The sequence below is a fragment of the Mytilus trossulus genome, chromosome 1 (assembly GCF_036588685.1).
Source record: "Mytilus trossulus isolate FHL-02 chromosome 1, PNRI_Mtr1.1.1.hap1, whole genome shotgun sequence".
Taxonomy (NCBI): domain Eukaryota; kingdom Metazoa; phylum Mollusca; class Bivalvia; order Mytilida; family Mytilidae; genus Mytilus; species Mytilus trossulus.
The window spans coordinates 107,175,350-107,201,558 of record NC_086373.1 but is presented as its reverse complement, the minus strand read 5'-3'; the positions used below and the strand labels follow the sequence as shown (position 1 = coordinate 107,201,558).

General features: G+C 30.7%; 1 protein-coding gene across 15 annotated transcripts in view; it reads right to left on the bottom strand.

Moving 5' to 3' along the window:
- LOC134696383 (heparan sulfate glucosamine 3-O-sulfotransferase 5-like) overlaps nucleotides 1-26,209 on the bottom strand; it is a 92,786-nt gene that overhangs the window by 30,814 nt on the left and 35,763 nt on the right. Inside the window, exon 1 of one of the 15 annotated variants that reach the window (XM_063558214.1) lies at nucleotides 24,482-24,606. The exons of 8 other annotated variants lie outside the window; for them this stretch is intronic. The gene's annotated coding sequence lies outside the window, so the exon portion shown is untranslated. Of the gene's footprint in view, nucleotides 1-440; nucleotides 516-2,288; nucleotides 2,506-3,871; nucleotides 4,095-10,224; nucleotides 10,428-13,264; nucleotides 13,487-24,481; nucleotides 24,607-26,209 lie in introns of those variants that run through there. 6 more of the 15 variants (XM_063558141.1, XM_063558160.1, XM_063558232.1 and 3 more) reach the window with 6 other exon arrangements.

Here is a 26,209-nt window from a genome sequence, read left to right as displayed (position 1 = left end):
CATAACGGAAGGTCCCTAATAATACAAATGACAATGCCAAAATCACAAATAACTATCATGATGTAACTTAGCTTACTTTGTACTATAAAAATCAGGATATAATATCTGGTATGATTGCCAATGAGAGAACTATTCACCTGTGTTTTAAGCTCTCCAAATAAGTACCACAATGCTCTATTAAAACAATGTGTTGAGTATAAATTTATTTGTACCTTCATAATGTGTAAGTTTCCAAAATATTATCCATTTATATTCTACTGTGTGTATGACACATGCATATTACTTCCAAGATAGAATCTGCTTTAATCATTTTGTTTCTTACACAAATTAACAAAATAAACAATACAAATTCAATATATATATATATACTTTTTTTTGTGGTATTAGTACGTTTTCCAATTTCAAAAACTCCATCTTTTAAATTAGAAGAAAAAACCTACCTCGATTTATCCATCAATTTCTTAAACAGTAAACAAACAAGATGTTTGTTGCACAGCTGTTAGATAAAACACCTCAGTGATCCTGAACGTGTTACTATAATAAGGGCACACAGTTGTGCTTCACTGATAATAAAAAACTCATTTACTTTTTCACAAAATATCATTTCTTCATTTGAATGTTTTTTATGTAAAAGCAACTGAACTGTGCCAACCAAGTATTGCATAAAATATCACTGCTGTGAATTCTATAGAAACATTGAATGACCAAAAAACATCTGTAGAACAAAGAAACAATGAAATGCAATATTTTCTTCTCTAAACAGTTATGATTTATGAAAAATTGAAATTGATTTCTGAAATTTCTTTTACAACGCTACTTTTAAACTACAAGAGAAATCTTTTATTTCCTAAGTTTTAAGCCTTAACAATTAGAATATTCTTCTAACTGGTCTCCAATTTGTATTAATCATATAAATTAAAGATGAAATCAAATCATGCTTCAGTAATCACATGATCAAATCATACAATCGTCAGCATCAAATGTCAATATCAAATTTAATTGAAATCGGTTGAGGAACAAAACTACAATATGTTTACTATGGAACAGCCTTTTAAAGGTAAAACATGTGCTACCTTTAATGAACATACACCACACACATCAATGATTTAAGTTTATACATTGAAATTGGAAATACAACCTCAGTGAAAAATAAAATATCTACAATGTATCAGTAATTTAGACAAATTCAAATTTCAATCACATATGTGTGTGGATGACAGTCATGACACTTATGTCATTGCCTAACGAATCATTAACAATTCAAAACATATTCAAACAACAGAAACTTGAACTGAAACTCAATAGCATACATTTATTTATCAGGCATAACTAAAATAATTTGCACAATGACTGTTATCTCATGGAAAGCTTATCCTGATGAAAGGAGAATCAGCTCAATACCTAGGTAAAACAACAAGAAGTCTCAATTTTAGCAACTGTTGGAGTTCATATACTTTGGATGTCATGATTATGTAACTTTAATGACAATTTTTTTTCCTTGAGGTTTCGGACAGAATTAAAACTCAATCTACATGCCACATTTAAAGTGTGATTATGCCCATTTAGTGGCCGAGGCATAAGAATACTAGATATTTAGAAAGTTAAAAAGCAATGTTAGCATAACTAAAATAATTTGCACAATGACTGTTATCTCATGGAAAGCTTATCCTGATGAAAGGAGAATCAGCTCAATACCTAGGTAAAACAACAAGAAGTCTCAATTTTAGCAACTGTTGGAGTTCATATACTTTGGATGTCATGATTATGTAACTTTAATGACAATTTTTTTTCCTTGAGGTTTCGGACAGAATTAAAACTCAATCTACATGCCACATTTAAAGTGTGATTATGCCCATTTAGTGGCCGAGGCATAAGAATACTAGATATTTAGAAAGTTAAAAAGCAATGTTAACATAACTAGCTGATCATTACAATGCCATCTCCATGCAATAAAAGTCATTTGTTGCATATCATGTCAGAAATAATTTTTCTGTAACCAGAGATACATGCGTGCATAGTTTTAAATACTGAATATAAAATAGTATTTGTTATGAAATTAATAAAAATTAATTCACAGTTAAAAAATTCTGAACATTAAATAATTTTTAAATTGATCAGTATAACCAGAATTCTGTTCACACAATAATCATTACAAATAAAATCCTTTCAGGCAATAAATTTGGAAAAGAAAATTATAAGAACGGTGTGTAAATAACATAGGAATCTATTTCTGTCCAAATCGAATCCCAGGACCTATCATTTTCCAATCAAAGTAAATAACTACTTACTGTAAGTGAAATCCTCAAGACTTTCCTTGGACATTGACAATAACTAACTTATTATTCAATATTACAGCAAGACCTTATCTTAATCACTTTGTTCCTCCTTAGAATATTATGACCTATAATCATACACTAACAGCACTATATTTAATCGGTTTTATCCAATTTTGGAAATTTTTCATCCCTGACAATGAATTAATGATGTTGAATTATCTAGCCCATTACCTGAAAAGCGATTCCTGGTAATAGAATCTCCGGAGATATTCTATGTTATGGTATTGACAAACATCGATGCACATTTATGTTACTGTTAAATACAGAACAATTATTCATTGGATTATCTAACGAAACAACTGAGACATTATATTTGCTGTGATTTCCTGCACAATAAATCTGTAGTCACTTTAATTGTCTCTAAGCATGAAATCTATCAATTATAACTTGTTACAAATAAATATTTCATTACACATTCAATCAAATAGGATTTAAAGTAACAAATGATGCATGAAAACAAATTGGTCAATACTAATCTATGACCCAATATCTAAAATGACTGTCGGTGGCTAATACATCCTTTTAATTTGTTGTTCAGCAATGCAATTATACTCCCTAATATAAAGTATTAAAATTGGATTAATGTTATTTAAACTATATGGATTGAGGTTTAATGCCACTTACAACACTCTTGGCTATATCATTGTAGTCAGTTTATTTTTGACAGAGGAAGTCAGAGTATTTGAGAAGTTACAGAAATCCGGGACTCCTTGTCAATTGATAAGCTAACAAAAACTGTAGCTGAGCTTACAACACTATGAGTTCCTCATGACACAAGACCAGAGAAACCCTATCCAAAAGAACTGATCACAAATTCTAAGAAAGGCATGTTCCTAATATTTACCCACTTATCTTGTTTACTAGACCTCAAGGTTCTATGATTTATTGACTTGCAAATGGAAAGACAGAAATACACTTTGGCATTTATAGCGACTTTTATTCTAACCCTGTCAATGCAGTACACAAACAGTCAAATGACTTATCTTTTAACATCAAACTAATTTTCTCCTAATTAAAAGCTGTCCATCAAATGATGTAAATGACCTTCACCCCTGACCTTTATAGCTTAGAAATGTTTGTGCACAATATACAAAACACAACATAAATGAAAAGTCTTCCTTCAAAATGTTATTCATCATATATTATGACATACAAAGTGAGCATAATACAACAAATTACTGTATTCAGTTAAAAAAAAGTATGCAACTGTTTATAGCCATACAAACTATCTTTCTTTCTGTGTTTAAGACCTTTCTGTATATTCCTTGATTTTCTCCTTCTGATCATAAGGCAGACATTTCATTAGCTGATGTTACAAATACAAGAACAGAAAGTAAAGCATGGTGTGGTCTGGTCCTTGTGAGCAAATCGTAAACACAGGGCTTGTATTTCAATCAGACTCGGGTTAAACCATGTTTTTTGCAACAATAAGCTTTCTCTTCCGAAACGTGTAATGTCAATGTTTCCTTTAATTTTTAATCCCAATACATGCACCACAAGAACCACCTACCCATGGATGTTAATTTTACACAAACCTCAAGTTCTAGGATCAAAACCACAATACTGTTTCCAGTCAAACCAAATTTAATCCATTATCTCCTGTTTATTTAGAACTAAATATCATATGACATTTCACCAGAGACTTGTATAGCACAACTTCCCCTAAAGTAATAAGTCTGTCCCTGTTTATAAAATATTCAAACAACTCCCCCTATAGCAGAGACTATCAGCTGTATAGGAACCAATTATAGATTATTATAATATTTCACCCCAGGTGATTTATAAACTAATTAAGTCGGCCCCAGATGTTCTCTATCTTCTATAAACACCTTCCTAGATCTTATAAATAATCAATTAATTCAAAATCTCAATGTAATATCTTACACATCATTAGTTACATATTCAACAGATGCAGCGCAAAAATTGATTTTAAACAAACAACTGTTTATCTTTCTGAACTTCCAATTTTTTATCATTTTTGCAAAATTAAATATCATGCAGTTTTTATTTCAAAGATAAAATTGATAAAATGATTTTTTTAAATGTTTATCTTTAGTAAGTATGTGTCAATCAATACTAGAGGAGACTAACGGTATATAAATAACAGTGTTTCTGTCTATAACAAAACAAAAACCCTTAACTCATTCTGACATAAAACATGTCTCAACCTTGAATTCAGAAGTTTTTTATCTTTAATATAATTCATGTCTAATCAGTCAGCACTTTTTAAAATTACAAATATATAAAGCACTTGTATTATTTTTCTTTATATTTTTTCAGCATAAACATGAAGCACTCAGCTCAATACCTCATTAGGAATAAAGGAAGAGACCAATTTTATTGAGCTGCTTCTCCTCTGAAACCATATGAAGTCAAAAATATTCTGGATATGACATTTAAATGTAGTGGTTTGTACTTCTTAAGTATGTCTGTGAAACAATCTTTTTTCTACGGAAAACACCAATTTTTGAGAAAATAACCCAATTCAAAGACTGTTATCGATCCGTCTTATACACATTTGCACTTCCTCAGTCCATGATACTGCCCGCGAAATTTATAAATTCTTTGCTTCAAAACTTGCCCAAATTTGTACCATGATTTCTTGGGCATCTTCGAAATTCTAGTTACATAAATTTCAATACATTTCATGATAAAATATACAGATCATTTATATGTACAAAATATTTGTTGTGGATTAAGACAATCATCAATCAATCAATCAATCAATCAAAAATTTATATAGTGATGTTATATAATCCTCAAGTATGATCTAAAAGAGATTATCAATTACGTTATAACTCTATACAACCATAAACTTTAAAACAGATGCACTGTCCAATTATGTTATAATTTTATACAACCATAAACGTATTATATTCAGAGTGATCACAATTCCCCTGTTGGCAAACATAACACTTTTATTTCAACAAATTTATATTATTTGTTGTAAATTGGACAGATTACCATAAACTATCATGTTTTATTGACCAAAAAAGCCTTACAAAAATCCTGATATTATGGCTGTGTGAATCTGATGGGAGATGTAAATTGTCTAACTATGATAAGTTGTCATAATTTACTACACATAGCAATTATCATATCCATATCAAGATTGTTAATATGTCGTAATCAGTGAATATTAAAGGTCTCTCCATAATTATTTCTTAGGATTTACTATCTTAAACCATGGAAGTAATATTACTTCCTACCTTAAACTAAGTTTATCAGTCAAATGAAGCAGACAGTTACAAGGTAAAGTGAGAATCCATTGTTGTGTTCTAAAGCACACTTTCATGATGGCTACTTGTTGCCATTTCAAATCAAAGTCCCAGAACCCCACCATTCAACTAAAAGTAATTGTGATGAAAGGGAACTGGGGCTAAAAACTACACATTTACACAAAACTCTACCAAAGCTATTCATGAAATGTTGACTCTTCTGTTCCCAATCCTTGACTTTCTTCAATGACGAGACCAACAAGAATGTTTCCACGGTACACGGATGCCCCACTCGCACTATCAATTTCTATGTTTAGTGAAACCGTATAATTGGGGTATAAACTCTAATATGGCATTTAAATTTGAAAAATCATACCATAGATAACATATATGCTAAGTTTCAAGTTGATTGGACTTCAACTTCATCAAAAACTACCTTGACTTAAAACTTTAACCTGTAGCAGGACTGACAAACAAACGAACGAGCAAACCAGAAAACATAATGCTGTCTACTGTCGTTAGTGGGAAATAAAAAAACTCACCATATAACATGAACAATCTTTTATGAAATACCTAAGAATTCAGTTATTGAATAGGGGAAAATATGTATATATATCTCCAATTGCTTATTTTTTCAAGCAATTTTTTAAATTGCTGTCATTGAACTGAGGCAGAATAATAATAATTTTACAAAAATGTATAACCAGAATCAATAAGAGAAACCTCACAAATAGTTTTTTACAGAGACCCATAGTGACAACGGTAAGACTTAGAGATTAATCAGCCAGAAAATAAGTTTCTTTCGGTAGACGATTCTTATAAAATATTAATGGTATCCTGGGTGAAACACATTATTTGTCTTGAATTTGTTTTACTGAATAATGATGGGTAATTACTAATGTCAAATATCTACAGGTAATTACAAATTTATACTGTAATTAACTGAGTCAACTTTTATTAATCATGACATCAGAAAGAAGATCACATAATTCTTTGTTAAATGATGTAAACAAAGTTATTTACAATGCAAATAAGTTCTTTATTTGGTACACCAGAACAAGGAAACTAAAACTTATATAATTATTCAAAGAATTGCAGGAAATACTTATAGAACATGTATTTATTTTATGCTTTATTGCCTAATATCAACCTCTTTGACTGTGGGAAAACATAATTATTAAAAAAAATTGACCAGAAAACAACAGCAGGTCTTTCATCATTTATCAAAACCATAACTGTACATCATGCAAGACTCACAGAAGATAATTATCATTATAAATGGAGAAGTGTAAAAATTTGTCAGTTGAATTTTAATATTTCAAAACATATTTGTCTGTTTTTCTGAATTTGCTGATAATGTCTATATATGAGTCTGGGCAGCTACCCACAAAAAAGATTTCACAAATTACAAATTTTCAGGACTTTGGTATATATAACTGTTTTGGTAGCTACAAATGTATAATAATAACAATCTGGGAGTTGTTTCCTCGGCAATGTTTGTAGATTTGACAATCAAGGTAGTTGCCAAATGCCATCAGTAGTTCAACCTTACCACTTTAGAAGACATGTCACTCCATGAGTTGTTGCCTAACCATATTAGTAGATTTGAAATTCTAGGAGATTACCTAATCACTTTAGAATTGCCTACCAATTTTAGCAGATTTGACACTTCAGGAGTTGTTGCCTACCAATTACAGTAGAAATGACACTTCAGGAGTTGTTGCCTACCAATTTTAGTAGATTTGACACTCCAGGAATTGTTGCCTACCAATTACAGTAGAAATGACACTCTAGGAGTTGTTGCCTAATAATTTTAGTTGATATGACACTTCAGGAATTGTTACCTACCAATATTAGTTGATATGACACTCCATGAGTTGTTGCCTACCAATTTTAGTAGGTATGACACTCTAGGAGTTATTGCCTACTAATGTTAGCAGACATGACACTCTAGGAGTTGTTGCCAACCAATTTTAGTTGATATGACACTCCATGAGTTGTTGCCTACCAATTTTAGTAGATATGACACTCTAGGAGTTGTTGCCTACCAATTTTAGTAGACATGACACTCTAGGGGTTGTTGCCTACCAATTTTAGTAGATTTGACACTTCATGCGTGGTTGCCTAACCATGTTAGTAGATTTGACACTTCAGTGGGTTTTGCCTACCAATTTTAGTTGACATAACACTCAAAGAGTTGTTGCCTACCAATTTTAGTAGATATGACAATCCAAAAGTTGTTGCCTAACCACTTCAGAATATGGGATATTTGTGATTTTTAGGAACATTTCAGTCAAAAAAATAGTTACAGACTAAAGAAAGATAAATACTATGTAGGGATAATTTAGACTGAAGTCTTGTAACAATATGTCAGTAGTTTGTACACCTACATAACATTGGCGGATCTATTCATGAGAAGTGAATTATTTGATGAAGTTGGCCCCAGCTGTGTAACATTATGTTAGGGTAATAGAAACAGATGTCTAATCAGTGTGTTTTTCTTAGGGAAAGGTTAATTTAAGAAATTATCTCTCTACTTAACATCAGTCTGTTATTAAGATTGGAATAGACAATCATTTTTCTTTATGGAATTTTAATACACATCTCCTAAAAACATTATTTTTCAAATTGAAAGTTAATTGAAATTTTTCAATAGATTTACAAATTACTTTCTATATAATGTAGGTATAATGAGATTGCTTCGTAGTCTGTTTGGAATCTGATTAATTTTTAAAAGAAACCAAATAAAGACAAATCACATAGACTAATGAAAGATTTGTATGGCTAAATACAGCCCTAGATAATTCATAACATGTTGAACAATACGTGCATCAATGGCACCATAATAATAATAATAATTATAAAATTCTTTATTTAACGAAGGTAACACATTCACACCTTCAGATTTGCTTTGTTTGTGACATGTCATCTCTGTTTAAAGCAAAACAAACATATACTATTCTGTTATAAATAAATATGAAATATGTTATAAAATCTTTTTAACTCCATGTGCTACTTTATAGACAACCACAAAAACAAAATACAAATGAAATTCCACTCCCAGCAACATGTGCAGCTTAGAATAACACAAATTTCAAATTTTGCAGACTGGCTAAAAATATAAATGAAAACAAATGAGATGTATGATTGTATGGTTTATTTCTGGACCATGTGGTTGACATACTTCATCAATCTACAGGTGCATCACTGCAGAGAATGTGCATTAGTAAGTCATGTTTATCAAACTATAACATACATTAGTACTGAACTGTAAAGTCAAACATGAGAAATGTCAGAAAAATGTCAGATATACATCCTGACAATCAAAAGAAATTACAGATCAAACAATGTTAAAACTTGAGGCTCACGCTATTCACATCAATGAATTGAAGTCAAGTTTAATATATAAATTAGGTCTACAGGTCAGCTGGCTTAGGAACCTTATATGGGAATCCAACCTATTATTTCCAAATTGCAACTATAGAACCTTATATGGGTTTGGAAACAAAACTTAAATATTGGTTGCATATAATAAATGGTCCCTATTTATTTTGACATGACTCTGTCTAAAATAAAGGTTAAAACAGAAATTTGTGGAGAGAAGGTTTGATATAATAACCCAAGGATTGAAACCAAACCCAAGATATATATAGATTCTCCTTTTCTCAACTCATCACAGTACAATTTTCAAATTTTAACACAAGCCTTTCACAACTTTTTAAACAGTGAAAATTTAACTGTAGAGACTGGAGATATATAGAATTGCATTAGATTTGGTTGTGGAATTTGTTTCTCCAGTAATTTTTTAATGATATGTAGACAAACTTTTATAGCTGACTATGAGATTTGCTCATTGTTGAAGGTCATACAGTTACCTAAAGTTGTAAATGTCTGTGTCATTTTTGTCTTTTTTGGATAGTTGTCTTATTGGCAATCATACCACATCTTCTTTTTTTATATTTATATTGTTTTGCAAAAGATTGAGTTTTGGAAAATAACTTTTAAAAGTATTAAATTCACTACAGTTACATAGCTCTTTATCAGGAAATGAAATTTTAAATTGTGACCTGAAGTATTAAAGTATAAAGTTTGTGACCTGAAGTATTAAAGTATAAAGTTTGTGTTAATGAAAGCTAAGTAAAGGTTGTATTTTTGTAATTTGACTTTTAACTGAGATTCCTGATGCATGTCTCTACCAAACATAGGATACGAAGCCAACCATAAAAGTTTATAAGTAGTTTACAAACTGACATTGATACCATACATTATTATGATATATTTAATGATTTTATTTAATGATAATCTATAGAGCAGAGAGGTGGGAACCTTTTTTTTCTATTCAAGCAGGTTCAAATAATTTTCACTTCAAACAAAAACATAAATCTTCTTTATAATTTATGTACAAGAAAATAAGAAGCTGAAATTAAATTGTTATACTTTTTTTCACCAGTACTCTGACACAACAGTTAAACATTATTCAATTAAATCTAGAAGGTAATGAAGGAACTATCTATCATTTATCTTTTTCGTCCACCAGGTTTTAACCAGACATGTAGACAGGGGAGTATCCAACTGCTAATGCTAACAACTGAAAAACTGCATGGAAAGTAATTTTTTAGCTTTAAAGTTCATAAAAAATATAGTTAGCTATCTAATAATATAAATAAGACCTTACACTGCTGGTGACAGGGAGTTAACAGTATTCCATTTCAATATAACACTTCTATAACTACATCTATGAGGTTTTGTCAATATCACACCAAATATACAAAGATCCTAGCAGTCAGTGTGAACTGGTCAATGGTGTGCCCCAGGTCAGATATCCATATCAGTATTAGATTATATTAATGTCCACTTCATACCTACAAATCTGTCATTATCCTAGTCATATACACTGATTATTTATCATTATGGTCAAGTTTGGCCTATCTTTATAACACCTAATTCCATTAAATCCATGGACCAACATTGAAATCTTAGACTTTATTTGTTTTGATGTCAATATCAGATAATGTTAATCCTTCTCAAATTTATTTTGTTCTAATTTCAAATCTTCTTACTTTTTATAAAACATGGTTTCCTAAAATTCTTTAGATAAAATTGAGAATGGAAATGGGGAATGTATCAAAGAGACAACAACCCGACCATACAAAAAACAACAGCAGAAGGTCACCAACAGGTCTTCAATGTAACGAGAAATTCCCACACACAGAGGAGTTCTTCAGCTGGCCCCTAAACAAATATATACCAGTTCAGTGATAATGAATACATTTTTGCAAGAACATATAAAAATAAGAAAATAAATAGATGTTATATGATTCAATCAGACAACTCTCCATGTCCAGAGACCGAATGAGGTAAATAACAAGAGGTCACTGCACAGCCTTTGACTTTGTACAAGACCAACAGGCTGCCAGCCAAATTTTGAACAAGCTAGTTCACAAGCTAACAGTCTGTAAGAAGATATGTAACCTTTCAACAGACACATTATTCAAACACCAACCCAACCAGTCTTTGTCCTTTGCTCTAAATACTTTGAGCCTAGCAGAAGCAGAATATACAAATGTTTATGTCTTAGCATTAACTCATGATCACATACAATTAAGTGGAGCACACCAAAATGAGACTTATCTTGAGGTATTGCAAAAAATGTGTTCGAGTAGGGTAATTTCTGACGATGCAGTCTGTTACCTTGTGAACTTGCACATTAGAATTAACATGTTATACTCCTAAATATACATATTTTTTGTTGGAGGTTTAAACAGCCATGAATCAATCAATCAAAATTCAAAGATAACTTATAAGAGCGATGCAATCAAACATTATCTCAAATCTCTTGTTTTCTTTGATTACCATCCTGAAACAAGCAATTATATTTGCAATTTTTCTACCTAATATTTTCACTTTAATCTTTCTTTTTTTCCTCTTTAGTTATATAACATCCTATTTGTCACATCTCTCCCTGCATCTTATCTCACCATGAATCAAAATCTAATAATAATTTAAAAACCCTCTCTGTCATCAACTACAATCAGATGATGAAAAGGGATGACGTTTTCTTTTACAGAATACAAATATATTTTTCTGTATCAAAGAAATATAACAAGACCAGTAATCATTTATATGTTTCTAAACATGTAAAATTAATTAGTTTGGTATGAAAACATGCAGACTCATCTTTATTTAATCATATTTACAACCCAGTAGAGACAGAAAAATAAGCAAATCTACTTCAAAAGACAAATACCAAAATGTGTGTATAAATCTATAGACAGAGGTGAAGAAGACAAATAGTTACCAACATGTAATCATCTTCTATAATGTAGAAAACATTTCATATTCGTCAAAACAAAGTGTAAATCAAAACAGTCATTATCACCCTAATCATTTTCTATTATTTCATTAAACATTACATGTTGAGTATTTCTATCAAAATTTGATTTAAAATTAATGCAAAATAACAGAGGCAGAATAACATTATTAAGTCTGGGATCCATAGTTTACTGATTTTCTGATGGACTCTTTCGAAAAGTATTACAAAGGCACTCTGGTCATGCTTCAGTGATTCCCTATATAATCAACCAAATTTTCCCCAGAAAATCCTCCTCTGAATATGTATATTTTACCTCAATTATAGGTAGCATCAGTTATGTAAAACATGTTCTCTGGCGAGAGTCATCACTCTCTGATATTGCTCCAAGCCAAATTAGTTTAGTTTTATTTGGGATCTTGTGGTTTTAGAGTTTTTAAAGCACTTTCACATTGGATAGGAAGGTTGATCAGATGGCATCATAAAATAAAACTTGTAGTATGATGTTCTTTGTAACTTCACAATAACTACTTCCATTTCTCATTGTCTAAATAAATCTTATAGCAAGAAACATATTACATTTGCCAGTAACTTTGACACAGTTTGGAAAGTCACTGAGTATGATGTCAGTTATGAAAAGTCCTTATCATAAGAGATGAATTTCTAGGTTATTGAAGTACAAAAAAGAACAATGCTTTCTTAGCTGTCATACACAATGGTTTAATCTAATAATGAACCTTTAGGGTCTTCTCATAAATAAGGTTTTGCTGTAAAAATGAAAACAATTGGAAAACATACCTGCCACATAAAAAGAAAAATCTTGAGTCTACAACATTATCCTGTGTCTATAAAATCACAGAGCAAAGAGGTTTTACAACAAATTTTGTGTTTTAAAGCAGAGAAATAAAAAATGATGTAACTGCAAAACATATGCTATGGTCTAGTGATTACAGTATGAAATAACTCCTGCATGCAACATAAACCAAAATTGTCTAATCTTAGTGCCAAAACATGTAAAAAACCACATAAATCCATGTAATAGTATCAACAAAGAGAACCTTTCCACAGAGAGATACAACTCTATATCCTGTGTAAATTAACTTACATGGACTTTATTACTTATCATAGTCTATACATCAAATGTAAGTTTTCATAAACCTGCTGTAAATTATCAAACAAAACACCTGTCTAACCCTGAAACAAGGGTCATAACTCCTCTGATCAAAGTTAAAAATAAATATTTTCTGACAACTGAAATAAGATAGTAAGAAATACAAATTACGATTTAAATTGGCCTACTTAAGAGACTAATTAATTATAATCATAAAGTACAGTATATGATTAATGGTCTTATCAAAGGTAAAACATATGCCGACTCAATTTACCTTAAAAATACATACCTTACTGCACCTATCCAAATTACAGAGCAAAAATAATTCCACTGACACTAAATTATCTGTGTATTATGACAAGATACTTCCAAACAACTTCACTGTTAATTTTGTCCAGATTAGTAATTAACTGAACTTGTTTCTATTTAACAACTGAACCATAATTCACAATCTACAAAGTAACATTTGACAAGGGACACAACTCTTGCTTGTTTAAAATGACAATGAGGACAATCGTCTTGGTAATTACAATGTCCTTTCTGACAGGCTATGACCCAATGACAATGACAGGTTAAGATTTGTTTGTGTACTACGAATGTTGACATCATTCGTTTATTGACATTAATTGTAAATACCAGGAAGATAGACTGTGTCCTTTGACAAACTCATTAATTTTTATAATTATTACATATTTGTCTCTTTACAACAAAGAAATTACATATAAATTAAACATGTCCAACTTCATGTTTTTGTAAAGTACTTTTTTTATTCTGAAACCTATTTGAAATCATCTTACAATTTTCTTCCTAAGGAGTATCTGTTAAAACAATACATCAACTTAAACCTTACCACAATCGTTTTTCAGAATGGGTTTCGGTAAAGATACTTATCAATCTATGTTGACCCCTAAATGTCTTAAGGGTCAATCTTTGTCCGTATTGTGTAGTTAGGTTACTGTTACATTGATATATACATTACGTCTCCTTTTATTAATTTCAGTATGGCTTTCAGGGCAGTTCTGTGTCTCTGAGTACTCCACAATACAGTGAAAGAGACAGGAGTAAATCAGGTTAGGAGCATACTAACTAAACCAAGCCAGCTGTCTATCAGCTATGTTACATAGTACATTCACTGTTATAAGAGGACAAAATACTTACAGTAAAAAAAATCCTATTAATTGACCAAAATCTACTTCACATCTGCTTAGGTACATTCTAAATGACAGACATCCACGATTAAAAAACCTTAGATCTTTTCTCAGCTTTCATAAAATGTAAATATTTTTTTAATCAGACCACCTTCTTGTGAGAAAGTTATAGAAGGACTAAGAAGTTCTGTAATCCTTTGGTTTTTGTCCAAGCACCATATGTTATAGAATAAACAATAAATATTTCATATAGGGTGTAACTTCATCATTTACAAAGTTATATAAATATACATTTTATCTTACCAGATTACCATCTCTAAGCATTGATAGAAAAGTTACATACATGTCTATTTCAAGGAAAATTCATCCATCAAAATGTTATAGATATGAAAAACATAGAGTTTTTTGAAAATCCAAGGTAAACATTAGACATTAACTGATAGACAAAATAAATTGAGTTGGTGCCTGCAAAAACTGTTTTTTACAACAGTATTAATTATAAAGTATCAATTTATTTGTTTTTTTGCAGTTTTATGTTGAAAGTGCAAAGATAGGGGCTCTACCTGGACTTGGTCTAAATATGCCATCTATTATCTGGGGATTAAATATTATTTACACAAGAGGAATGAAAGAAACCAAAGGGACATTCAAACTCATAGAACATACAGATTATTCATTTCAATTTGCCAAGTTTTGTTAGTTGGGGTGTATGAACATGTGAGAATAACAGAATATTTCAACATGTGGAACAGGATTATACCTCAATGAAACAGCAATCTAAGATATTAGACAAAAGCTACAGTTTGACTCCTATGTTTCATTGTGAGCTTAGGGTGGTTCTGGTTTTTTTTTTCAACATGAAAACACCAAAAAAATATCATCATTTAAAGGTAATAACTCATGATTTGTTTTGGTGCAAAATCATTAATGGAAGTTAGAAGGACTTATTCCATCAAGATATTAGACAACTAAAAATTTAACCATGCATATAATATGTATCTATATTTAGCCATGTTGGAAATGTTGATTGATGTCATCCTTGAAATTGGATCTATCAGGTTTCAGAGGAGCAGATTTAAAAAAAAGTTTAGAACCAGTCAATGCTGACACTAGTCCAGTCAGGTGCAGATCCAGCCATTTTAAAAGGGGGAAGTGGGGGTTCCAACCATGTGTCCCCATTCAAAAGCATTGATCGTCTTAAAAAAAGGAGAGGTTCCAATCCCTGGAACCCAACCCCCCTCTGGATCTGCCACTGCAATTGATGACAATGATTTATGTGGCACTCTTTGCCCGGTGATTGAAAAAGTACTTGAATCCTTTACATTATTGCACAGTTATCAAAAGATTCCTCAGTACATATACAAATGTTCTTTAACTGACACATTACAAGCAATAAAACTCAATACACCAAAATATATTTCTTGCCACCCCTCCTGGGTTCATATTTACATGTGGAATGATAAAGTTGTTACATGTGAATTAAGAAATGTGATTTGTACAGTTATAGATTAAAGAAAACTTGAAGTGTTAGTAGACAAGATGAAAGGCCTGTATCAAACAGAGATGGGTCTCTCTTGACAATACTATCTTTTACATAGGAATCATTTAAATCACATTATATCTATCATTATGTACTTAATATCTGTATATATGTATGTTTATCTCATTTAAACTTGTTATGTATTATAACAGTCAATAGATACTATGCTAACTTATTCTTATACAAGTTCAATTCCTAAACCCTTGTTGAAAAAGTAAAACACAATAAAAACTTCCAAAAAGAAACTTAAAAGGCAAACTCCAAAAGATATTGTAATGAAATGTTCCTTCATCCAAGCATATCTTGGATGTGCAGGATGAAGGTCATTCTTAGAATATGAGCCTGAGGCTCGAAAGTAATGAATTAGCTTAACTTCTCTTTGAGGGGTGAAGCTTACATATAATATCTCTGTTTAAAGAAACAAACTATAGTATAATACCTGACCAGACCATATAGCTGGCCAGTGACCTTGACCCTAGTATATAAGCACCTGTTCCATAATAACTTGTCATAATTTAAAGCAAGTTTGTGTCGACCAAATATAAAACCCAGTGGAAAAGGGTGGGTCTGACTGATAATCCCTAGGGTGGGAATTAATTACTTTCGAGCCTCAGGCTCATATTCTAAGAATGACCTTCATCCTGCACATCCAAGATATGCTTGGATGAAGGAACATTCTTATTCATATTTCGCCTTCGGTCTCAAGTAATGAATAAGCTTGTTTAAAGTGTAGACACAAACTAAAAACAATTTTTATATAAATGCCAACATTTAATAAAGCATAAAAATCACAAGATCATCCAGTAACTACAACTGAATTGTATTTGTGTTTTAGTACTGATACTATTTACTTTCCTGTGATAGAACTTGAAAAAGTTTTACCATATGTCCAAACAAAACTGTTGCCATAATGTCCTTAATAGAACATCCTGAAGCAAAAAGCACTTAAAAAGAGGTTCCTCTAAATGAGTAAACCTAAAAACCTCAGATAAAATTAGAACTTTCTCTAACTATCTAAACTTTACGAAAAGACTTAGATAAATTCTCTCACCTATTTTGTACACAAAACTTGATAAATCACTGTCTTAACAACACAAAGTTTTGGTTTATCAAAACCATTGATCACCTCATTAGGTAAACTAACTAACAGATCTAGTATTTTTCAAAAACTCATGTATATGAAAAAATAAAGTGCCATGTCTCTGAATGAAAGACATAGAATGTAAATCTACAGCTGATACAGATAGTACTTTAAGGCAGATATACATGTAGTCAAGGCAAATAAAGACACAAGTATAAAAGACAATCATCAATGTTAAATACTCCAATGAATATTAAGAACCTAAAAAAGATAGCACTAAATTCATCTCCCAAGTGAAAGAGTATCTAACTCTTCAACTGCAGATTCAGGTTTAAGCAACCTTACACAAATACATGTAGTAAACAAACAAATTAAGTAACATCTTTTTCTTAAAGGATAAAGTCTGTTTCAACATAGAACAAGGAAAATTCACATTAAACATGCTGAATATGAAAAGCTTGAGTTTACAAAAATTTCAATAATCAATAACATCCTTTTTAGATGGTGATAAGGAATTGATCACACCAAATAAGGAAATTTCTCAAAAAATATTGATAATGCTTGATTATAGATGCAAGGTCTCCAAGATGAAGTGTAAATATATTTTACAAATGATTCTGAAATCTCCTGTTTATATTAAAGTGATTTCTGAGTATAATACACATGTTTTTACCCTACTGCACAATCAACCCTTCAGGTGTTGGTTCACTTATATTTTTTACAATATACAGTTAAATTAAGTCTCTTCCTGACGGAAAGACATTATCTTCAGTATACAACATTGTTACTAATTTTTATGCTTAGCAGTTTAACTGGCAAATAAATTAAAATTGGTCTTAGCAAAGAAAACCAACTCTGAGCAAGCCAAAAAGGATAACCAAAAGCCTTCTGAACTTTATCACAAATAATTTTCTTTATAATTATCCCCAACAATGAAAAAGATGGGAAAATATAAGGTCTTAATTCTGATCATGAAAAATACAAACATCTCTGAAAGGAGCTTGTTGGTCTAAAGACAATGAAGTAATTATCTACAGATTTGAAAATGAAAATGTAATAATAACAAAACAAATACAACTTCTTTCAATTGCCATCCTTTTGAATCTGTAAATTTTTTAGACATATGATAAGCATCAAAAATTTTCTTACCAGGAATATAAAGAGCTGTGATAAAAATGTTCTTTCTTGAACACCAAGCCCAAATAATGAAATATTTGTAGTAAGTATGTTAAGTGACAAAGAGGTTTAAAACCTCCTATTGCATAATAAAAGCTACTGAAATAGTATCTTCTGATTGTATAACTCTCTGTGACTAAAACTTTTTCTCCAAAAGAAAAATATAGCCAACAATACTATGAAATCTATATTAAATGAGTGCATACTCTTAAAGAAGCTCCAATAAATTCTACCAACAGAAACATTTTCTTCAAATTTGGATCCCAAATCCTTCTTTATCAGAGGAATCTGGTTCAATTCAAAAACTTATTTGGATGGGTCTATAAATCAAATTTTTGATTTCTGATTTAAAAATGTTAAAAAATGTCACCTATTGATGATAATAAACACTGTAACAACTATACAGTGTTTCAACATTATTTCTCGTCATGTTTCTGCAATGTAACATTCCCACAGATACTGCATTAAAAGCATTCGTCACAAGACCAATATATGATGTAAATCATCTAAAATACAGTTACACAATTCTATTTAAGAAAAATTTCCCAAGGGAGATAATTTTACCATTTCTCATCTGTCAGAAAAAACTTAAATAGCTCAGTATCAATAATGAGACAAAGGAAAACAATGTGCTTCCAAGGAATGAGTACCAACTTCTCAAAATTTATTCCGAAGCACAGCTTATCAAGCATTTGCACCACTTCTTCTGTATTCACAATACAATCATCTAAACTCTGATCCATAATAAAAGAACCATCAATGTATAAACTATAGCATGTATATACTTCAAGTGACATTATTTCATAAATACATAAGACAGGTTTTAAAACCTTAGTAAAAACTCTTGATGCAGAAGCCAATCCAAAACAAACCAGATGCTCCGCAGGGCGTAGCTTTATACGACCGCAGAGGTTGAACCCTGAACGGTTGGGGCAAGTATGGACACAACATTCAAGCTGGATTCCGCTCTAAATTTGGATTGTGATTAAATAGTTGACACAGCATAGGTTTCTGACACAGAATGAATGTATTCAAATGAACTTAAAATTTTTGTTTTCTCTTAGAGCAATTCACTATGCTGTTGAATATTAATCCTCTCAAAAAAATGTTTGAAGAAATTTTCTTTTTATTTATGAAATTTCAAATGAGAAAAATTTAACCCAATTTTTTAATCACATCCCCCTTTCCCTTATTCCAAAACTAATTTCAATTAAATATTCTAATGGAATTTGCAACAATTACTACTCATTTAAATACATCATAAAATATTAAGATGTAAAAAAACTGCTTGTTATCACTGAATAAAGATTATTTAAATTTATCAGTTGGTAGTAAAAAGTGAATATACATTGTATATTGTATATAACAAAGATTTAAGTTGATTCTGGACAAAGAAAGATAACTCCAATTAAAAAAATTCTTGCAGATATTTCTTGCTTACTATACTGGACAAAGAAAGATAACTCTTAATTAAAAAAAAAATTTGCTATTTCACAATATTGTGAAATTAGATATTTCTTGCCATTGCACAATACTGTGCAATTGAAAAGACTTGCTATTGCACAATACTTAATATAATAATTTTAGATCCTGATTTGGACCAACTTGAAAACTGGGCCCATAATCAAAAATCTAAGTACATGTTTAGATTCAGCATATCAAAGAGGCCCAAGAATTTAATTTTTGTTAAAATCAAACTTAGTTTAATTTTGGACCCTTTGCACTTTAATTTAGACCAATTTTAAAACTGGACCAAAAATTAAGAATCTACATACCCAGTTAGATTTGGCATATCAAAGAACCCCAATTATTCAATTTTTGATGAAATCAAACAATGTTTAATTTTGGACCTCGATTTGGGCCAACTTGAAAACTGGGCCAATAATCAAAAATCTAAGTACATTTTTAGATTCAGCATATCAAAGAACCCCAAGGTTTCAATTTTTGTTAAAATCAAACTAAGTTTAATTTTGGACCCTTTGGATCTTAATGTAGACCAATTTGAAAACGGGACCAAAAATTAAGAATCTACATACACAGTTAGATTCGGCATATTAAAGAACCCCAATTAGTTTAATTTTGGACCCTTTGGGCCCCTTTTTCCTTAACTGTTGGGACCAAAACTCCCAAAATCAATACCAACCTTCCTTTTATAGTCATAAACCTTGTGTTTAAATTTCATAGATTTCTATTTACTTATACTAACGCTATGGTGCGAAAACCAAGAAAAATGCTTATTTGGGTCCCTTTTTGGCCCCTAATTCCTAAACAGTTGGGACCGAGAACTCCCAAAATCAATACCAACCTTTCTTTTGTGGTCATAAACATTGTGTTTAAATTTCATTGATTTCTATTTACTTTAACAAAAGTTATTGTGCGAAAACCAAGAATAATGCTTATTTGGGCCCTTTTTTGGCCCCTAATTCCTAAACTGTTGAAACCAAAACTCCCAAAATCAATCCCAACCTTTCTTTTGTGGTCATATACCTTGTGTCAAAATTTCATAGATTTTTATTAACTTAAACTAAAGTTATAGTGCGAAAACCAAGAAAATGCTTATTTGGGCCCTTTTTGGCCCCTAATTCCTAAAATGTTGGGACCAAAACTCCAAAAATCAATACCAGCCTTCCTTTTATGGTCATAAACCTTGTGTTAAAATTTCATAGATTTCTATTCACTTTTACTAAAGTTAGAGTGCGAAAACTAAAAGTATTCGGACGACGACGACGACGACGACGACGACGACGACGACGACGCCAACGTGATAGCAATATACGACGAAATTTTTTTCAAAATTTGCGGTCGTATAAAAACATGAATATCATATCAATGTCTTTTCCACATGAATCAGGAAATTGTGATATAATCATAAATGATACTTAAATATGCATCTGTGAGATCTATAGATGTTAGCTCTCTCTATATATATATATAGATAATTATTCTAAAAAGAATTACATCTAAACAAAAGATAAATGGTCCTGCTCCAAATGCTGATTAGCCACAAACTAAGTTTGTTTGAATTTTTCAAATAGATACAGGCCTTGAAGACCAAACTTTCTTAGGAACTAAGAAAATATAGGAAATAAACTGATTTTCCATTGATCGATCAACCTCTTAAACAGCTCCCTTAGCTATCAATTTTTGGACTTATGAAAATAATTCATCCTTATGAAAGGTGAAATGTATTTAATTCAAAAATGATAAACCTTGTGGTACATCATTAAGAATAATTTTATAATCATTTCTTAATATATCTAATATCAATAGATCATTCAACACTTTCCAAATCATAATATTTAAGTTATCTACTGTATATATAACAACTGGTTGAGAAAAGTGACCTCTTCGAAATTCTCTGTTCCCTTTTTGGAAACCTCTCCCTCTCAATGAAGGGAATTGCCTACTAGTATAGTACACTAGTTGACCAACAGAGCATCTGCAGTTAAAAAACTGATATTGCCTTTCCCATAACAGCTGGGAGTAAATTAATTGTTAGACCTAAAACCTCTTCCAAGGCATCTATAATTTGCTTTAGAATCTTTGTATAAACACAAGTTTGCTTTTTGCAATCATAACTAGAAATGTGAAAAAGCAACTATCACAACAGAATTACAAAAAAGTTTTATCATCTAAATATTTCTGAGCATCTCCTATGGGTTTAACCAGAAACCCATGGTCAAACAAACAAATAGAATTTTACAATAAAATTCTTGTATTATCAAGATCCAATGGCTCATTCTTACAACAAGAAATAGCCAACTCAACAAAAGGGGTGATGGTCAACCCCTTAAGAAAGTATCTCTGGGTTTCCTGCATATTTGAAACCACAGAGTGGGCCTGTCTAGGCAATGCCATTTCAATTTTTTATTTATCCTAGACACACTAGGATTGTCACAGTTCTCAGTGTGATAGTATTATTTCCTCTATGAACTTTATATTTTCCTGATTTTATCAAAATCATGATTAAACTGTTCAACAAACAGGATGAGATAATGGACCATTAATCTCACTAAAAGAAGCTTTAAAGGCTTCTGAAAACCTTAATGCAGGATCAAAAGACGTATCAAATTCAACTCCGGCTGGACTATCATCAGCCAAGGCACAAACTCCAAAAAGAGGTACATACACCGTATCATTTCAGTAGATCAGATCAAAAATTAGAACTAAATCTTAATAAAAGTAAGCCTCTAATGGCAAAATTCAAATAAAGCAGCAGGTTTCTCTACAAACTCTGCTAGAGTTGAAGGCAGTGAAACTGTCTCAAACCTCATGATTCATACAGGTTCTTTACTACATTAACAATAATGAGTAAATGTATCAATATACATGCCTATCTTAAATCTCAACAGCACTTTCGTGAGAAACATTCACAAATCAAGTAGATATTGAAGTTATACAAGTAGCACTACATTTTAAAACTTACTTTTTACAGGTTCTGTTGCTTTGTCAATTATTTCCAATTGCCATATGCCATTATGACCGATTATAAAACTACTAGGTTTTATAACTGTTTAAGAAGAGGATTTATTCAAAATACCTCTTGATTTCCTATTAAATTTATCATCTTTAATTTCTAAAACATTCCAGAGGTGATGAAAATCATAACCATCACCCTAGTAAGTGTAAACATCATTCTAAACATCTTGCAAAAACAATACAATTGCATAAACAAATTCAGCCATTGTAATACAAAAATGTGTACCTGTGCAGGTAAAACACGTGTAAATTGTGAAGAGTACTCACGACCTTCAGGTGAATAAAAATACTTTTAAATATCTACCTGTTTAACAAACAGGAGTATGAATTAAGTAACACATGTGCCATACATTGTACTAATGCAAAAACTTAATGAAAATATAAAATTGTCATACATCGTAGACAATAAAATATTTAATTAAATTCCCATGAACACTTGTCATACATCGTAGACAAGAAATTTTTAAATTCATTTCCATCAACACTTGTCATACATCGTAGACAATTGAGGAATTATTATTTGTAAATAACAAAATAACATTAGAACTTGTCGTACTTCGTAGACAAGTTAATGTAACTTTAAGAACTTTCTCCCAAATTTAAGATAAAAATAAAATAACTAAAAAGAACTTACGTGAAGTGTCCACTTCCACCCTCAAGAAAAATAATGACAAGTTATTATGGAACAGGTGCTTATATACTAGGGTCAAGGTCACTGGCCAGCTATATGGTCTGGTCAGGTATTATACTATAGTTTGTTTCTTTAAACAGAGATATTATATGTAAGCTTCACCCCTCAAAGAGAAGTTAAGCTAATTCATTACTTGAGACCGAAGGCGAAATATGAATAAGAATTGATATTTGACCTACCTGTAATATTTGTAAACAAGAACCTAGCTAGAACCAACTCTGTCACCTTGACCTTCAAATTTAGAAACTTCAGGTATATTAGCTATGTATTTTGTTAGCAGTGAAGCGACATACAACATGGATAAATAGCATTATATACTATTACAATGTCTATAGGCAAACTATATGTTTGCTGATAAAATAAAGTCCATAGTACAACATAGTGCAGTTTACAACACAGACCAGGCTGACAAGAACACGATAGCTTCCAGTATTGCACAGGGTAACTGAAAAACTCATGAACACTTAAGAAAGAGGAATATTTAAGGTTTTTCCTCTACACGAGAAAAGACCTTATTGTTTTTTTATATGATTGTTTTTCTTTTCCACCATATAAACTTTAAAAGTCAATGTATAAGTCATCTTGCTATATACAAGCACATAAATGGCATTGTTCTACAGCACTATCTTTCTATAAATAAACCCTCTGTGCACAATATAGTCTTATTTAAGAAAGACATTACCATACCCTTTAAACTACACCTTTTGACTTGTAAATGGATAGTTAAGTACAGTACTTGTTGGAACAATGAATTCCTAAAATATGCACCTAACAATTCTATTTTGTTATGTTTTTTTCTTTGATGGAATGAGGACCATTAGTACAGTACAGAGTTGTCTGAAATAAGACTTACATTGAACACAGGGCAATGGAGTGTAAAATGTAATCATACAATGTTAATGAAAATAATTACTAAATGAAATTCTCTCGATTCATTGAATAAAACAAAAATAATTTTCCGGGCTCTCTGAATAAAACCAAATTAGTAGACAATCAATAACTCATTAACTAAGTGTTTAATTATTACGCTTCATAGAGAACAGACACACACAAAACAATGTAATATATATAACATTAAACTATTAAATTGTTACAATTCAATTAGACTTCAATAATAAGAATCATTTAAGACTTTCTTATTACTTTCAGTTTAAAAATCAAAGGCCCAAACTTGAGACAAGCAAATATACATTTCATGACACTCTCTTCACTACACATGTTATATTGATGAAAAAAAAATCAAATTTAAACTCACTTTAAATTAACTTTTAAGGCCATATATAAATTTCAAAAATTTCATAGGATTTTGTCAAGAAATATACAAGTCATTGCAATTTTCATATTACACTAGCAACAGGTCCGATAAAATGTCCCAAATCATATAATAATACCTTAGGCTGTCATGGTAGTGTGATCTATCACCAATGATTGAACTCCTAAACTGACATGTGAACTGTGATGCAACTATATATCATAATAATTGACAATCTACATCAGTGTGATCTTAAGACACTTTACCATCACCCTTACATGGAAAGTGTGTTCTTATTAACGACAATTTACAGACACCTATACATGGAAAGTAAATGCATAATCAAAAGTACTTATTTCCTAACATCATCTATTTTATAAAGATATTTCGTTGAAATCTAATATTAATATACCATGATTCACCCCCAAAAAACAAGTACTGCTGTGATTCATACAATCTAACAACTTTCATCATCACTTACTTGTATATCCTGGGTCATTTACGATTCTTGATTTGAAAAGTTTTCTCTATGAAATGAAGATGCCTTTTCCTTTGTAAATTATCAACACCCAAGATAAGATGATGTGATAAGATTTTGCTCAAATTTACTTTTTATCACCAGTTAATGTATCAGATGATTCTTATTAAAGACTTCATTTTACATATCAACCAAAACTAGCTTTCATTAAAGACATCTTCATTTTACATATCAATCAAAACTAGCTCTCATTAAAGACATCTTCATTTTACATATCAATCAAAACTAGCTCTCATTAAAGACATCTTCATTTTACATATCAACCAAAACTAGCTCTCATTAAAGACATCTTCATTTTACATATCAATCAAAACTAGCTCTCATTAAAGACATCTTCATTTTACATATCAACCAAAACTAGCTTTCATTAAAGACATCTTCATTTTACATATCAATCAAAACTAGCTCTCATTAAAGACATCTTCATTTTACATATCAATCAAAACTAGCTCTCATTAAAGACATCTTCATTTTACATATCAATCAAAACTAGCTTTCATTAAAGACATCTTCATTTTACATATCAATCAAAACTAGCTCTCATTAAAGACATCTTCATTTTACATATCAACCAAAACTAGCTCTCATTAAAGACATCTTCATTTTACATATCAACCAAAACTAGCTCTCATTAAAGACATCTTCATTTTACATATCAACCAAAACTAGCTCTCATTAAAGACATCTTCATTTTACATATCAACCAAAACTAGCTTTCATTAAAGACATCTTCATTTTACATATCAATCAAAACTAGCTCTCATTAAAGACATCTTCATTTTACATATCAACCAAAACTAGCTCTCATTAAAGACATCTTCATTTTACATATCAATCAAAACTAGCTTTCATTAAAGACATCTTCATTTTACATATCAATCAAAACTAGCTCTCATTAAAGACATCTTCATTTTACATATCAACCAAAACTAGCTCTCATTAAAGACATCTTCATTTTACATATCAACCAAAACTAGCTCTCATTAAAGACATCTTCATTTTACATATCAACCAAAACTAGCTCTCATTAAAGACATCTTCATTTTACATATCAACCAAAACTAGCTCTCATTAAAGACATCTTCATTTTACATATCAACCAAAACTAGCTTTCATTAAAGACATCTTCATTTTACATATCAACCAAAACTAGCTCTCATTAAAGACATCTTCATTTTACATATCAATCAAAACTAGCTCTCATTAAAGACATCTTCATTTTACATATCAATCAAAACTAGCTCTCATTAAAGACATCTTCATTTTACATATCAACCAAAACTAGCTCTCATTAAAGACATCTTCATTTTACATATCAATCAAAACTAG